Genomic DNA, 16,122 nt, shown 5'->3' on the forward strand with positions numbered 1-16,122 from the left:
AATCTTGGGACAGAGGAACAATAACAAGAACATCAATGCTTTAGACACATCTGAGGAAAGAAGGCTCCCATTCAAAGCCGCGTTTGCTCAGTTTAGTGTACCAAATCAATAGCATGAGACGATCAAAGACATTCTTCCTGAAGCTTTAAAGGCTTTAGTGTGAAGGCAGATTCACCTGTGTTGATATGGGACGCTTTTAGCCCTGTTTTGCCGTGTGTCATCACAGCATGCGAATGTTCAAATATTCTCCTGTCAACACCCGACCAACTGTGACTGAGTGTGTTTCCTAGTGATCTCACATGTATGTCCTCTAGAGTTTCAAAAGAATCTTAAAATGTCTCAAAATGTGCTCAGATGAGAATATTCAGAGGACAAAGTTGATGAGCAAAGTCAGTCAATTTTAATTCTATAGCACTTTATACAATAAGACTGTTTCAAAGCAGCTTTAATGTGTTATAAAATTATTCAATTATGGAACAAATTTCTGTTTTAAAGCAACTCATTGTTCAGTGCTGATTCAGTAATCAGTTATGAAACAAATTTGGTGGCTCTACAGAAGACAGTAGTTTCATTATTCAACTTGATTCAGTTCAGTGTTGATTCATTTCAGTTCATTAACTGTCTCATTGTTGTAAAATTAATCAATTATGAAACAGATTCAATTCAGCTGACATAGTGTCATTATTCAACTCAATTCAGTTCAATGATGATTCAATGCAATAACAGTGTTAATGCTGTAAAATTCATTCATCAATTATGAAAAAATCAATTCATCAGACAACAATGTAATCAAACCTGAATTTAATTTGATAAAATAATTCAATTCCGCAGACAATAACGTCATTATTCAACTCATTTCAATGTTGCAAAGTCAATTATGAGACCAATTTAATTCAGCCTTAAGCAACTTTATAGAAGACAACGTTGTCATTATTTAACTTAATTCAGTTTAATAATAGTGTCATTGTTGCGGAGTTGATCAATTTTGAAGCAAATTCAATTCAGTAGTCAATAATCTCATTATTCAATTAAATTCTGTCCATGTTTGATTCAGTTCGGTTGAATAACCATGTCAGTTTTGTGAAGATCATCAGTAATGAACAAATTCAGTTCGGCAGACAATTGTATTGTTATTCAACTCAATTCTGTTCAGTGTTGATTCAGTTTATTTCAGTAACAGTGTCAATGTTGCAAAGTTCATCAATTATGAAACAAATTCAATTCAGCTATAAGCAATTTACAGAAGACAATAGCATATTGACTCAACTCAAGTCAGTTCAATGTTGATTCAGTTAATTTTACTGATGATTCATTTCAGTTCAATAAGTGTTGATGTTGCATCAATTATGAAACAAATTCAATTCAGCTATAAGCAACTCTACAGAAGACAAATAGCATATCTGTTCAACTCAGTTCAGTGTTGAATCAATTCAGTACCAGTGTCAATATTGCAATATGTATCAAATATGAAACAAATTCAATTTTAGCTCTAAGCGGCTCTTTAGAACACAGCAGTATCTTTATTCAGATCTATTTAGTTCACTGTTGATCCACTTCACTGATTCATTTCAAGTGTCAATGTTGCAAATTCATCAATAATGAAACAAATTAAATTCAGGTATTAGCAACTATACAGAAGATCATTATTCAACTCAATTCAGTTTAGTGTTGATTCAGTTCAGTAACCGTTTCCATTTTGCAATGTTCATCAATTATGAAACAAATTCAATTCAGCGACAGTAATGTCATTATTCAACTCTTTTCAGGTTCAGCATTGTTTCAGTTCAGTAAATGTGTAAATGTTGCAAAGTTCTTCAATTATGAAACAAATTCAATTCAGCGACAGTATAAACAACTCTACGGCAGATCCTTATTCAGCTCAGTTCAGTTTAGTGTTGATTCAGTTCAGTTCAATAACAGTATCAATTTTGCAAAGTTAAATTCAGAACAAATTCAATTCAACAGACAATAATGTCATTATTCAATTTAGTTAAGTGTTGATTCAGTTAATTTCTTCTAACAGTGTCAGTGTTATAAAATTAATTATGCAACAAATTCAATTCAGCAGACAATAGTTTCATTTTTTCAACTACTTTCAGGTTCAGTATTGATTCAGTTCAGTTCAATAACAGTGTCAATGTTGCAAAGTTCTTCAATTATGAAATAAATTCAATTCTGCTACAGTATGAGCAATAAGATCTTTATTCAACTCAATTTTGTAAAGTTTGTCAATTCTGAATAAATTCAATTCAGCAGTCAATAGTGTCATTATTCAACTCAATTCAGTTCAGTGTTGATTCAGTTCAGTTCAATAACGATGTCAATGTTGCAGAGTTTTTCAATTATGAAACAAATTCAATTCAGCCACAGTATAACCAATTAGATCCTTATTCAACTCAATTCAGTCTAGTATTGATTCAGTTCAGTTCAATAACGGTGTCAGTGTTGCAAAGTTCATCAATTATGAATAAATTCAATTCAACAAACAATACTGTCATTATTCAACTCAATCCAGTTCAGTGTTGATTCAATTCAATTTCTGTAACAGTGTCAGTGTTATAAAATTAACCAATTATAAAATTCAGCAGACAGTAGTTTCATTATTCAACTCTTTTCAGGTTCAGTGTTGATTCTGTTCAGTTCAATAACGGTGTGAATGTTGCAAATTTTGTCAATTATGAATCAAGTTCAGTTCAGCTACAGTATAAGCAATAATATCCTTATTCAACTCAATTCAGTTTAGTGTTGATTCAGTTCAGTTCAATAACGGTGTCAGTGTTGCAAAGTTCATCATTTATGAAACAAATTCAGTTTAGCTACAGTAAAAACAATAATATCTCAAGAATAAGAACTCACTTCAGTTTACTGTTGATTCAGTTCAGTAACTGTCAAACAATTTTGCAAAATCCATCAATTAAAAATAAATCCAATTCAACAGACAATAGTGTCATTATTCAACTCAGTCCAGTTCAGTGTTGATTCAGTTCAATTTCTATAACAGTGTCAGTGTTATAAAATTAATCAGTTATGAAACAAATTCAATTCAGCAGACAATAGTTTCATTATTCAACTCTTTTCAGGTTCAATGTTGATTCAGTTCAGTTCAGTAACAGTGTGAATGTTGCAAATTTTGTCAATTATGAATAAAGTTCAATTCAGCCATAAGCAGATCTTTAGAAAACAATAGAGTCATTAGTCAGCTTAGTTTAGTTCAATGTTATTTTAATGATTGCAGAGTCATTGCTCAATTCAGTTCACATTTTGTTCTCAGTGCAGTTTAATGCACATTATTGCTGAATAGTAATGTTCTTTTAATTCAGAACTCTCCTAAGCTTTAAAAGAGCAAGAACATTTTCTCCCAGATCTGCTGTTGTAGTAAACAGTCGTGTGATCAGTGTGTGTGTGTGCGGTCCTGTTCGTGTATTGTGCGAGCTGATAGCCGTGAGTTTCTGCTGGCTGTGACTTTGCTCCGCTGGCAGGCATGTCGAATCCTCGCTGCACCTGATGTGTGTTTGTGTTTGTGTGCGAGCGCATCTCGGCCCGCTCAGGCTGATGCAGATTGACTTGACGTGCCCGGAGCCCTGCGGCGAGACTCTGGGCCGCCTGACCCCCGGCCCACGCTCCAGATTTGGGGGAACGGCAGCCGTAACAGGCACCATGGTGAGCGCTGTGTAAGGATCCTTAAGGGCCTGTCACATTGCCCTGGCACAGATCTCTGTCATCAGCCCTCCTTCCCGTCTGTGTGCCCCTCGCTCGACACACACAAACACACTGATGACCTCGGCCTGCACTCCTGCGTGTCACGTCACCGCTCAAAAGCATCAGCCAATCAAAATACACTGACTATTTTGCATTTATATATACACTACCATTAATTTTTTTATTTTTGCACATTTTTGTGTTGTTTTCCATTACAAATATCTAAACATTCTTAAATAAAGATACATGACTTAAGATATTAAGTCTTGTTTTCTGAAAAACTGATCAAACTAAGGGAGTTTTTGCTTAAAATAAGTACAAATATCTAAACTTAATTCAAAGGGAAAACAGATTTTTTTCTGATCTCCTAGACAGATTTTTTTTCTTGTTTTAAGCATCAAATACATTGATTTTAACAGTCTTAATCAGTCTTAATTAGTCTTAATCATTACACTTTTTTCGAAAGTAGATATATCTTTAATTTAATTTAATTTTTTTTTGTTTGTTTGTAATTGTAATGGGAAACAAGACTAAGAAAAACTTAAAATGCTAAGAATTTTTTTTTTTGCAGTGTAAGAAATAATTTTTATTTAGCAAGGATGCATTAAATTGACCAGAAATGACAGTAAAGATATTTGTTTTTCAAATAAATGATTTTTTTTTTCACTGATCAGAGAATCCTGAATAACAAATGTATCAGTTCATAAAAATATGAAATATGATTTTTTTTTTCAGCATTGATATTAATCAGAAATGTTTTTTGTGCAGCAAATCAGCATATTAGAATGATTTCTGAAGGATCATGTGACGCTGAAGACTGGAGTAATGATGCTAAAAATTCTGTTTTGCATGGCGGGAATAAATTACATTTTACATTATATTCACATAGAAAGTAGCTATTTTAAATTGCAATAATATTTCACATTTTTCCTGTTTTTAATGTATTTTTGATCAAATAATTGCAGCCTTGATGAGCAGAAGACACTTCTGTAGTGTAGTGTATACAGTTGGAACCAATATATTTTGTTGTTGTTGTTCAATAATTTGAATATGTTCTCCAGGAATCATGTGCTGTAGTTTCACACATTATTGTGGAGTGAATGAAGGCTTTTTTGGCTTCCCTCCTCTATAAATTTTCTTCGTCTCTCTCAATGGATGTTATTGATTTTAGCCCAAGGCTCTCTCCTGACCCAATACGCTATGCTTAAAAAAGCCCTTTAATCCAAAAGATACCAAGTCCTGTGTGTCATCAGACACATAATAATCCCTCGTCATGTGTACGATCACGCAGGACGGTCTTGAATGTCCTCACACGCCAAAGCCTTTCCAAGTAACACAGTCTGACTGTGAAATGATCCTAACATGTTGAGGATTACGACAAGACTGTTTTTTTTGGGAGGGTGAAGGCTTTGTTTTGAAGTTCTGCTGGTCTCCTGAGCCTCGGGTCTCTAATAACCCAAATTGAGTTGACTCAGTCGGCAGGGGCGAGTCGTTCCCCGAGGCGGCGAGGTAAAAGATTGAAGGAGTTCAATGAAGTCAAGCATAACCCGTGAACACAAACTTAATGCCTGTCTGCTCACATGAGCTACACTACACGTAAGCTTTTAGTCCAGCTTGAAATCAATTTACAAAGCCATTTTTTGAAGTTGTGTCATTTTTGTGTGCGCCATTGACGTCTGTACTCAAGAATGATGATGTGTGAATGACATAAGCATGTTTGTGTAATATGGAACTTAACCATATTACACATATTAGTAAATTAACAAATAAGAGCAGTGGCTGGTTGCATAAACTGCTTAGACTAGTCTTACAAGTTATTCATCTATTGTTGTTTTTTTTTTTCTTTCAGACTAGTCAAAGCTTTGTTAGTTGCATTAAAAAGTAGATTGGACTCCAAAACTTGATTTGCATCCAAAATGTGAAACTGCTGATTTTTTTTTAATGGGAAAAAATACTATAGACATCAACTGTTTGGTTACCAACATTTTCAGAATATCTTCTTTTGTGATGAACAGAAGACAGAAATTCATATGTGTAAAGGCAAATAATAACCACAAAATGTACATTTTTGGGTGAACTATCCCAAGAAATATGATTTCTGATTTTTACTTAAACATTTCATGTTTAACTCTACGTGCTACTTGCTATTTCTTTATTTGTGAAATTTACCAGCAATTTCTGAGTGAAATTGTGTTTTGAATTTATATTGATTTGGTAATTCATGTCAGTAAAATTCTGTAAAATTTGCTCTGGTTCCATGCCATGTTTTGCAAGGATAACAAAATTTTAATTGAAAGTTGCATGGACAAAAAATGGGATAAACCAGTCTGAAGTGGTTTGTTGGTCTTAAATAGCTACCAAATTTGTCAGTCTGGTCTGGTTTGTTGGTTTTAGATAGGTTTTGGACTGACTACCCAATATTTTGTTGTATAGTGTAAACTATGCAAATAGTTTTCCATTTATGTTGACTTGGTTATTCATGTCTGTAAATTGATTTTTATTGGTGGCGTAAATCTCATACTTCATATTTGCTCAACTTTAACTGGTTACACGCCGGTCTGCAAGGATAGCAAAATTTTCATGGAAAGTTGCACGGAAAAAAAATTGGGATAAACCAGTCTGAAGTGGTTTGTTGGTATTGAATAGCCACCAAACTGGTCAGTCTGGTCTGGTTTGATGGGTTTTGGACTGATTACCACTTGGCTAATTGCTGATTGGACAGACTAGTTCTTAAGACACAGTGATTTTGATTGATGGCATAAATCGTATCATTCATATTTGCTCAATAACTGGTTGCATGCCATGTTCTGCAAGGATAGCTAAGTTTTCCATAGTGTGAGAAAATTGCATGGTAAAAAATGGGGTAAACCAGCTTGAAGAGGTTTGTTGGTCTTAACTGGCCACCAAACTAGCCAGTCTGGTCTGGTTTGATGGTTTTAGATGGGTTTTGGACTGATTGGGATAAACCAGTCTGAAGTGGTTTGTTGGTCTTAAATAGTCTCCAAACCAGTTAGTCTGGTATTGTTTGGTTTTAGTTGGGTTTTGGACTGATTACCCAATATTTTGTTGTAAAGTGTAAACCAACAAATAGTTTTGGATTTTTGTTGACTTGGTTATTCATGTCTGTAAAATTGATTTTGATTGGTGGCGTAAATCTCGTAATTCGTATTTGCTTAACTTTAACTGCTTACACGCCACATTCTGCAAGGATAGCAAAATTTTTATGAAAAGTTGCATGGAAAAAAATGGGATAAACCAGTATGAAGTGGTTTGTTGGTATTAAATAGCCACCAAACTGGTCAGTCTGGTATTGTTTGATGGTTTTAGATGGGTTTTGGACTGATTACCACTTGGCTAATTGCTGATTGGTCAGACTAGTTCTTAAGACACAGTCTTAATATACCATAGTGTTGATGTTTAACTGGCCATGCATTGAGAATGTAAAAAATTGTGTTGGATATTGTTGTATAACTACGCAAATAGTTTTGGGTTTATGTTGATTTGATAATTCACGTCAGTAAAATTGCATAAAAGCATAAATCTTATAATTCATATTTGCTCAACTTTCATGTTGTGTAAGAAAGTTGCATGAAAAAAGTGGGATAAACCAGTCTGAAGTGGTTTGTTGGTCTTAAATAGCCACCAAACCGGTCAGTCCAGTATTGTTTGATGGTTTTGATTACCCAGTATTTTGTTGTACAGTGTAAACCAGCAAATAGTTTTGGATTGTGTCTGTAAAACTGATTTTGATTGGTGGCATAAATCTCATAATTTATATTTGCTCAGCATGGTTCCATGCCATGTTCTGCAAGGACAACAAAATTTTCATTAAAAGTTGCATGGACAAAAATGGGATAAACCAGTCTGAGGTGGTTTGTTGGTCTTATTTAGGCACCAAACCGGTCAGTCTGGTCTGGTTTGATGGTTTTAGATGGGTTTTGGACTGAATACCCAATATTTAGTTGTATAGTGTAAACTATGCAAATAGTTTTCGATTTATGTTGACTTGGTTATTCATGTCTGTAAAATTGTAAATTTTGATTGGTGGCATATTGATAGCAACATTTTCCATAGTGTGAGAAAATTGCATGTTAAAAATGGGATAAACCAGTCTGAAGTGGTTTGTTGGTCTTAAATAGCCATCAGACTGGCCAGTCTGATCTGGTTTGATGGTTTTAGATGGGTTTTGGACTGATTACCACTTGACTAATTGCTAATTGGTCAAACACAGTCTTAATATACTATAGTGTTGATGTTTAACTGGCCATGCATTGAGAATGTAAAATATTGCATTGTATATTGCTGTTTAACTACATGAATAGTTTTGGATTTATGTTGATTTGGTAATTCATGTCCGTAAAATTGATTTTGATTGATAAACTTTGACTGGTTACATACCATGTTATGCAAGGATAACAAAATTTTCATTGAAAGTTGGATGGAAAAAAAGTGGGATAAACCAGTCTGAAGTGGTTTGTCTGGTCAGTCTGGTAGTGTTTGATGGTTTTAGATGGGTTTTTGCCCAATATTTAGTTGTATAGTGTAAACCAATGCCAAAATCAAACCTACACTCTTGCGATAAAAGCTCCAGATTTTTAACCCTTTAGTAGCTGGCAAGAGTCTGTGTCACAGGTAGTGATGGTGAACCGCTGAAACTCGATCCGCCTGCAATCAACATGATGCTCATTTTGTGTTTTCAGGCCTCATTGCCAAATTAGCTGAGAGAATACATTAGCATATTAAGCGCCAACTCGCACGCTAATCTGAGAGAATCCCTCGCTGTTACAAAACACATATGAATCACTCATGGACCCATTAACCCCAGTTATCTTGCTTTTTTTAGAAGTCTGCTTAACTTACCATATATGTTTATTTTCATTATACACACACACATAATTACTGTAGAAACAATTGACATACAGATACAAAGAAACACAGTTACAGTTACAAAGTTACAAAGAAACAAGTAACAGAATTAAACATCAAAATTCTGAAACAGTAGTAACTATAAGTATGAAACAGTGTAATTAAATCCCACAAAGTATTGTGACTGATATAATTAAGCAAACAAAAAAAAAGATTTCTATATCTTATATATTTTTTATTTGGAGAAAAAAATGGGATTTTACTTCCGGGAACCCGAATGTCTCAATCTCTGTACAATGAGAACACGGTTAACAAAGTTTCCCTCACAATTGTCATTATAGTGAAACAGCGGGTATGGGAATAACTGGTTTCGAATGGGACCGGTTGCGGTGTGTGAACGTGTTTGTCGCCTCTCAAAGCAGAAGGGGGCTTCATTTCCATGAGAAGCGCACTGAAGGAAAAGCCATTTTGCATCTATTGTTTCAGCCAAGCAGCTGTCATTTGCCCAACATTACGCATTCTTCATTGCTCCATGCTAATTTTTCAGAGGGACAATTTTTCTACAATAAGCACTCCAGCTAGTAACAGAAAGCCTTTTATGGGCCGAACCCCAGGGAGCTACGCGGCGTGCCAAGTTAAACAATGGCTCAATGCTACGACCGGGTTCCTTCGCCGTCAATAATACGCCATGAAGTTCACGGCACCCAGCGTCCAGCCCGGCTCTCCACTCAGCACCTGGTTTCCCTTTTGCCCTGGCAATTAATCAAGATATCAATCAATATTGACAAGGTAATAGTCGAATCACTTGTAGGCCGTGGTGCATCGGGTTGCTTCACTTTCTGTCTATCCGTTCTTTTGCTGGTTGGCTGGTCTTAGCTGGTTTCCAGCCTGGCCAAGCTGGTGTTCAGCTAAGACCAGCCTGACTAGCTAAAGAAGTGGTCCAAACCTCACCCCCTTGTCATCCAAGATGTTCATGTCTTTCTTTCTTCAGCTGTAAAGAAATTATGTTTTCTGAGGAAACATTTCAGGATTTTTCTCCATATAATGGACTGATATGGTGCCCTGATTTTGAACTTCCAAAACCCGATCTGAATCAAATAATTCTTGACACGCGATTGGAGTGCCCAATTCGAGCACTTCAGATCATTTTGCGATGCAGTGATTTACGTGATTCGGAGCTTCAAAAAGCTCAGTTTCACCTATCACAATACATGCTTTTTTAAATCATTATGAACGACATCGAAATTCGGAAATGAATGGCTCTTTTGATCTAGTTTCTGCTAGTGAATCGCTTGAACTGAATGATTCAAGTCACGAGTTTGAATCAATTGGAGCAGGTCCAGCGTAAATGACTCACTCAGTTGATTCAATTTGTCTGTTCCTCTTTTTGCATCTTCAGCCATGTTTACACAACACTGTCAGTACTACTGGCTCAGGTCTTTACTTTTATGACATTAAGTTAAATAATTAATTAGTAAATTAGTTATTTAATGTCAAACTATTTTCTGCTGAATCAACAATGTCAAAATGTGAGTTTTTTTTACTATTTTTACATGTGCAAAAACTTAAATGTTTTTTTTTTTTTTTGCAAAACATACTCAAATAATCTTTACTTGAAACTTAGAAAAATCATTTTTACAGTGTAGTTATTCAATGTTAAACTATTTTCTGCTGAATCACCTCACTCAAAATGTCCATTTATGTGAGTTTTTTTTTTTTTTTGCTATTTTTACACATGCAAAAACTTAAATGGTTTTTTTGCAAAACATACTCAAATAATCTTTATTTGCAACTTAGAAGAATAATCTTTACATTGTAGGTATTTAATGTATTTAAACTATTTTCTGCTAAATCAACTCACTCAAAATGTCCATTTATGTGAGTTTTTTACTATTTTTACACGTGCAAAAACTCCAATGTTTTTTTTTTTTGCAAAACATACTCAAATAATGTTTATTTGCAACTTGGCAAAATCATTTTTACAGCGTAGTTATTTAATGTTTAACTATTTTCTGCTAAATCAGCTCACTCAAAATGTCCATTTATGTGAGATTTTTTACTATCCTTACACATGCAAAGACTGAAATAGTATTTTTTTAAAAAAGGCATACCTCAATGCAACTTTGAAAAATCAAAAGCAAACTATCAACTGCGCCATCAAAATGTCCAGAATGTCTTTTATTGCTATTCTAACAGCGATAAGATGCACGTATTTTTGCACACATTCATCCGGAAATCATGTGAAATATTCTGTATATCTGTAAACCGTGAGCGTGCACGTTTCAACAAACAGCCTCAAGAGCCCTATTTGGTAGAAGAGAGCGGCGCCGCGAGCCCTCGTTTCGGGGTGTTTTTGAGTTTTGGCGCGCCGGATTAAGGAACGAATTTACATTTGTTTAATTAAGTCAGTCTAAGTGGATCCTATGAAGCATGATAAACTAATACCAGATGTCTCCAACAACAAATATGTAAGCAATTGAGAGATGTTTGCAGCAGCGGCGCGGATAATTACGGCGATTACCCCGTTAAAGCTCGAATTTGTTTGTCATATAGGCTTTCACAGATGGCATTGTGTTGGTTTAAGGCTAAACATTTGAAGACCCTCCATTCATCACCTTCATGGCTTCCCTTTAGCGCCTTTCTCCCGCTAAACAAGGGCTTGTTCTGTTCCAGCAAACACTCCAAACACATCTTCCTGGTTTTATTTAAGGCGCCCATTCATCTCCGTCGGGGGAAAATATGCATGCGTTTATGTGATCTGTATGATTACCATCACAATATGCCTTTGCTGGGGATGTTCGTCCGAGGGCGAATGAGATGGGCACTTTTTTGAAGCTCTTTGAAAGTTGGAGCTGGCGCTGTGTGCCTTCTCCTCATTGTTCGCGACTCCCGGCTCCGCTCGCTTGGTATTCCTCTCACAGACGGGCCTAAACTTTGGCCTGAGAGATGTGCTTCAGGAATTCAGCCTGCTGCCAGTCCAATTCACTCACTAGTCAGCTTTCCAACTCAATTTCTTTCTCTCTCCGCCTTTGTCTTTGCTAATTCTCTCTCTTTCTCCTCCTCTGCGTCTCATTTCTCCCGCTTGTCCCCTTCCGTCCCGTTTCGTGCTGCTCACTTGTTTGTTAAAATGGAAAAAAAGCTGTAGAAACGACTTTCTCTAAGAAACTGCGACATTTCTAAATTATTTCAAAGAAACTGAAACAGTGAATTAAGCATTTGGAAATTTGACAACTTTTTTATTTACTGTATTATTATTAACTTTTTACAACACTAAATTCTGAAGTGGAAAGACTGAAATTGTGTTTAATTGTAAAACATCTTTATTTACAACTTTGAAAAATTAAAAGCAAAAACTAGAAAAAATAATTGGAACAGTTTTCACTCTGAAAATCTCAGAAAAGTAATGTATTATTCTAATAATATTTATTTACTATTCTTTAATATTTTATAATATACATTACAGTTTATTTACTGTAACTTTTTACAACATTAAATTTTAAAGTAGAAAGACTGAAATTGTATTTAATTGTAAAACACTCTGATAATCTTTATTTACAACTTTGAAAAATCAAAAACAAAAATGGAAAGAAAAATAGAACAGTTTTCACTCACAAGTAAAAAACAAAATGTAATGAATTATTCTAATATTTATTTACTATTTTTGAAACATACTTTACTATTTGTTTACTGTAACTTTTTACCACATTAAATTTTGAAGTGGAAAGACTGAAATTGCATTTAACTGTAAAAAATACTCTGATAATCTTTATTTACAACTTTGAAAAATCAAAAACAAAAACTAGAAATCTTCATTTCACAAGTAAAAACAAAACACAAAATATTGTGTATTATTCTGATAATATTTATTTACTATTCTTTACTATTTTATAATATACTTTACTATTTATTTACTGTAACTTTTTACATTAAATAAATAAATCAGAAAGTCATGAAAAATCAAAAGCAAAAAACTAGAAAAAAGTTGAAAGTTTTCATTCAGAAAATCTAGTTATTTCACAAGTAAAAAACGAAAGTAATGTATTATTCTAATAATATTTATTTACTATTCTCTACTATTTTATAATATACTTTACAATTTATTTACTGTAACGTTTTACATTAAATTTCGAAAACGGAAAGAGTGAAATTGTATTTAATTGTAAAACATACTCTAATCATCTGTATTTACAGCTTTGAAAAATCAAAAACAAAAACTAGAACAAAATTGGAACAGTTTTCACTCAGAAAAAAAATTAAGGCAGCAACTAAAGTTTTTAAATTAAAGTGGTGGAATTTTTTTCCAGCACAAGTTTTTTTCAGTGTGTATTTGATTTTACATATTTTGCAAAAATAGCAGAAAATACCGTAATATTAAACAAACTGCACTGTAAATAAATGTTATTGAAATACATTCTACAAGAAAGTAAAATTTCAGTCTTTCTACTTCAAAATTTTAACATTTAATTCAAGGCATTAATTGCCCCTTTTGTAATTATTTGTGAAATTAACTAGTTTTTTCTGAGTGAACACCATTTTTTTTCCAGTTATTGGTGTTGGATTTACATTAAAATTAATTATACATTAAAATAGTTTTCACAAAGAAATTACTATTTTACAATTAATTCTAAAGAAACCGCAAGTAACATTGAATTAAATCTAAAATTTTAAAGTGGAAAGACTGAAATAGTATTTTCTTCTAAAACTTACTCTTATAATTTTTATTTATGACTTTGAAAAATCAAATACAAAATGGACTAATCATTTATACACTGAAAAAAGTTGATTTACTTTAGTTAATTTTACAAACAAATAAAATTGAATTAATTTGAAATTACACTGAATAAATGTGAAATGAAGTAGAAAGATTTTATTTTCTATTTTTTTACAACTTTGACATTTTTTAGTGTAGTTTCATGTTTACATATTTTCTGCTATTCTTGCAATATGTAAATCAACACAAAAAAAATGTTGTTTTTGTTCTTAGAAAATGCTAGCTAATTTCACAATTAATTACAAAGAAACACTAAGTAACTTTAAATAAAATGTGGAATTTTGAAGTAGAAAGACTGAAATAATATTTTCTTGTAAACTGCACTCCAAAAATATTTTTTTTACAGTGTATACATAGGGTTAAATGGTCTGAAATGTGCAAAACATTGTTTGCTTGATCATTCAGATGACAGCATTTGCTCAACCAATGGTGTGAGTTTGAATTGTGGCGGGAAGCAATTGCCTAGCAACCTCCCAGAACACCCTAGCAACCAATGAACTCTTCACATGCAGGCAAGCGCCACTTTCGTAAAAATGCAGTTTTTCATTTATTTTCCCCTGAACATTTTTCTTGCACAAAGCCATTTAATGTGTGCAAAAAACATGCTTTTGTTTCATTCATCATCAACTTTCATCGCTTCCGATCCAAGCGACGTCTCTCACCTGTGTTCTCTCTACAAGATCCCTTTCACGTCCACGCCGCAGCTGCTTTCTGTATCCGTCAGCGCTGATTGGAAGACGGAGCTTGAGGAAAACGTGTTGATTTGTTCTCGGGCCGTGTCACTCCTCTCAGGTGCTTCTCGTCACACTTCTGCTTATTTGCCTCCGTTGGTGAATTAAAACTTCATCCATATTTATGCAGCTTGACGCTGCACTTCAGTATGATTGATGGTTGGCCTTTTCTGTGACTGGTTACGCACATTAACCAGTCAGTGTAACCTACACAAACTGATGGAAGACTTTTTGCCAGGATGTAAGGTTCATTTAATGGCATAAACTGAAAACTGAGAACTTAAAGATTATAATTCATAGATTTGACAGGAACGTTTTGTGTTTAAGATTTCATTCTTTCACAAATATTGTAAGTATAGTGGATGGTTTACCCAAAACTACTGCAAAATTAAAGCATCTTCTTTCAAAAAAAAGTAATTAGTAGTGACTTTCTCCACTTTTCTGTGGCCGTTTTTTTTTTTACTATCATTAAGATACTATAAAAAATTTTAATAATATTTTTAATATTCTATTATTATTTAAATATTTTTATATTTTGTCTTTGGAAGTAAAATTTTTATTAATTTTATTAATTTTATTTTTAGCAATTGTATTTTTGGCATATATATATATATATATATATATATATATATATATATATATATATACACATATTAATATTATTATTATTATTTTATTTTCTTTTTTTAATTTTTTAATTTTTAGTTGCGTTAAAATGAGATGTTGATTTGGTAACTAGCTGAAAAATGTTTATTTATTCTGTTTCCGTTAACATTCATTCTATTTTATTTATTGTTTGTCTCTTTTGGTGTTTGTTTTTATGTTTTATTTTTTATGGTTTTAATTTTAGTTTCGGTTTTAGTTAACTACAATAACCCTGCTGTAGCCAGGTCCAAACTTTAGTAAATAAATCAATAAATAAATAATAACCATTTTATTTCAACTAGTTGCCAAGGAAACATTTTTCATTTTATTTGAGTTAAACTTGAAATAATAAAATATCAAAAAATAAATAAAATATAAATAAAAATATATTGACATATAAAATAAATAAATAATCATAAATGACACTACAAAATTACTAAAACCTGAACTAAAAGTAAAGTGAAATATTAAAATAAAATCTAATTCAAAATATGAACAAAAATTCTAATAAAATAATGACATAAAAATAAAAACACTAAAATAATGCTAAAATAATACATTGGATATTTAATTTTTTTTATATTTAAATTTTTATATTTGTTTTATTCTTTAGCTTTTAGAATGTGTATTTAAAAAATATATATATATATATAATTGACCTAAATCTAAATTAATAATATAAAATAAAATAAAATTGAAATTAAAAATATTAATTAAAACTAGAATAGCATAGTGATTCTTAAATAATACATTGTATATTTTTAAAACATATTTTTATTCTTTAGCTTTTAGAATGTGTATTAAAGTGTAACATATTAAAAAAAATACATATAAAAAAATAAATAAATATGTGAAATAACTGACGAACCACACAAAATGACAAACTTGATCTAAATAAAACTTAAATTGAGATAAAAAATAAAATCGAATTCAAAATATTAACGAAAACTATAATAGTATTTCAAAGGTACTAAAATAATACATTGGATATTTTAAAATCATATTTTTAGTCTAGAATGTGCAAATGTGTAATGTGCTTTTACCGCATAGCTTTGTTTTCTTCCATATTGTATTTTGGATCAATTTATGTTTTGTAATATATGTAATATGTAATTTTCCGTAATCACATGACATCTACAGCTCAGCTGATTGGCTCTCAATCATCCCCCACCCAAAATTGAGCGAAGACGGCATCCCGCCCGTCCCGTGCTGTGCAATTTCAGGTATTTCAGTCCCCTTTCTACCGATACGCTCAATATCAGAGTCTTTTCTCAGCCCAAACGATGTGATAACTGAGTTATCCGATTAAGACGGTCAGCGCCGCCGCTGATCTCCTGCATAATTAGATCATTTTCTCGGCGCTGAAAGCTCGCTTCTTGGCAGCCGTCCATCTTGATCATTGTGAAGCGG

This window comes from Labeo rohita, chromosome 11, assembly GCF_022985175.1.
Source record: "Labeo rohita strain BAU-BD-2019 chromosome 11, IGBB_LRoh.1.0, whole genome shotgun sequence".
NCBI lineage: Eukaryota > Metazoa > Chordata > Actinopteri > Cypriniformes > Cyprinidae > Labeo > Labeo rohita.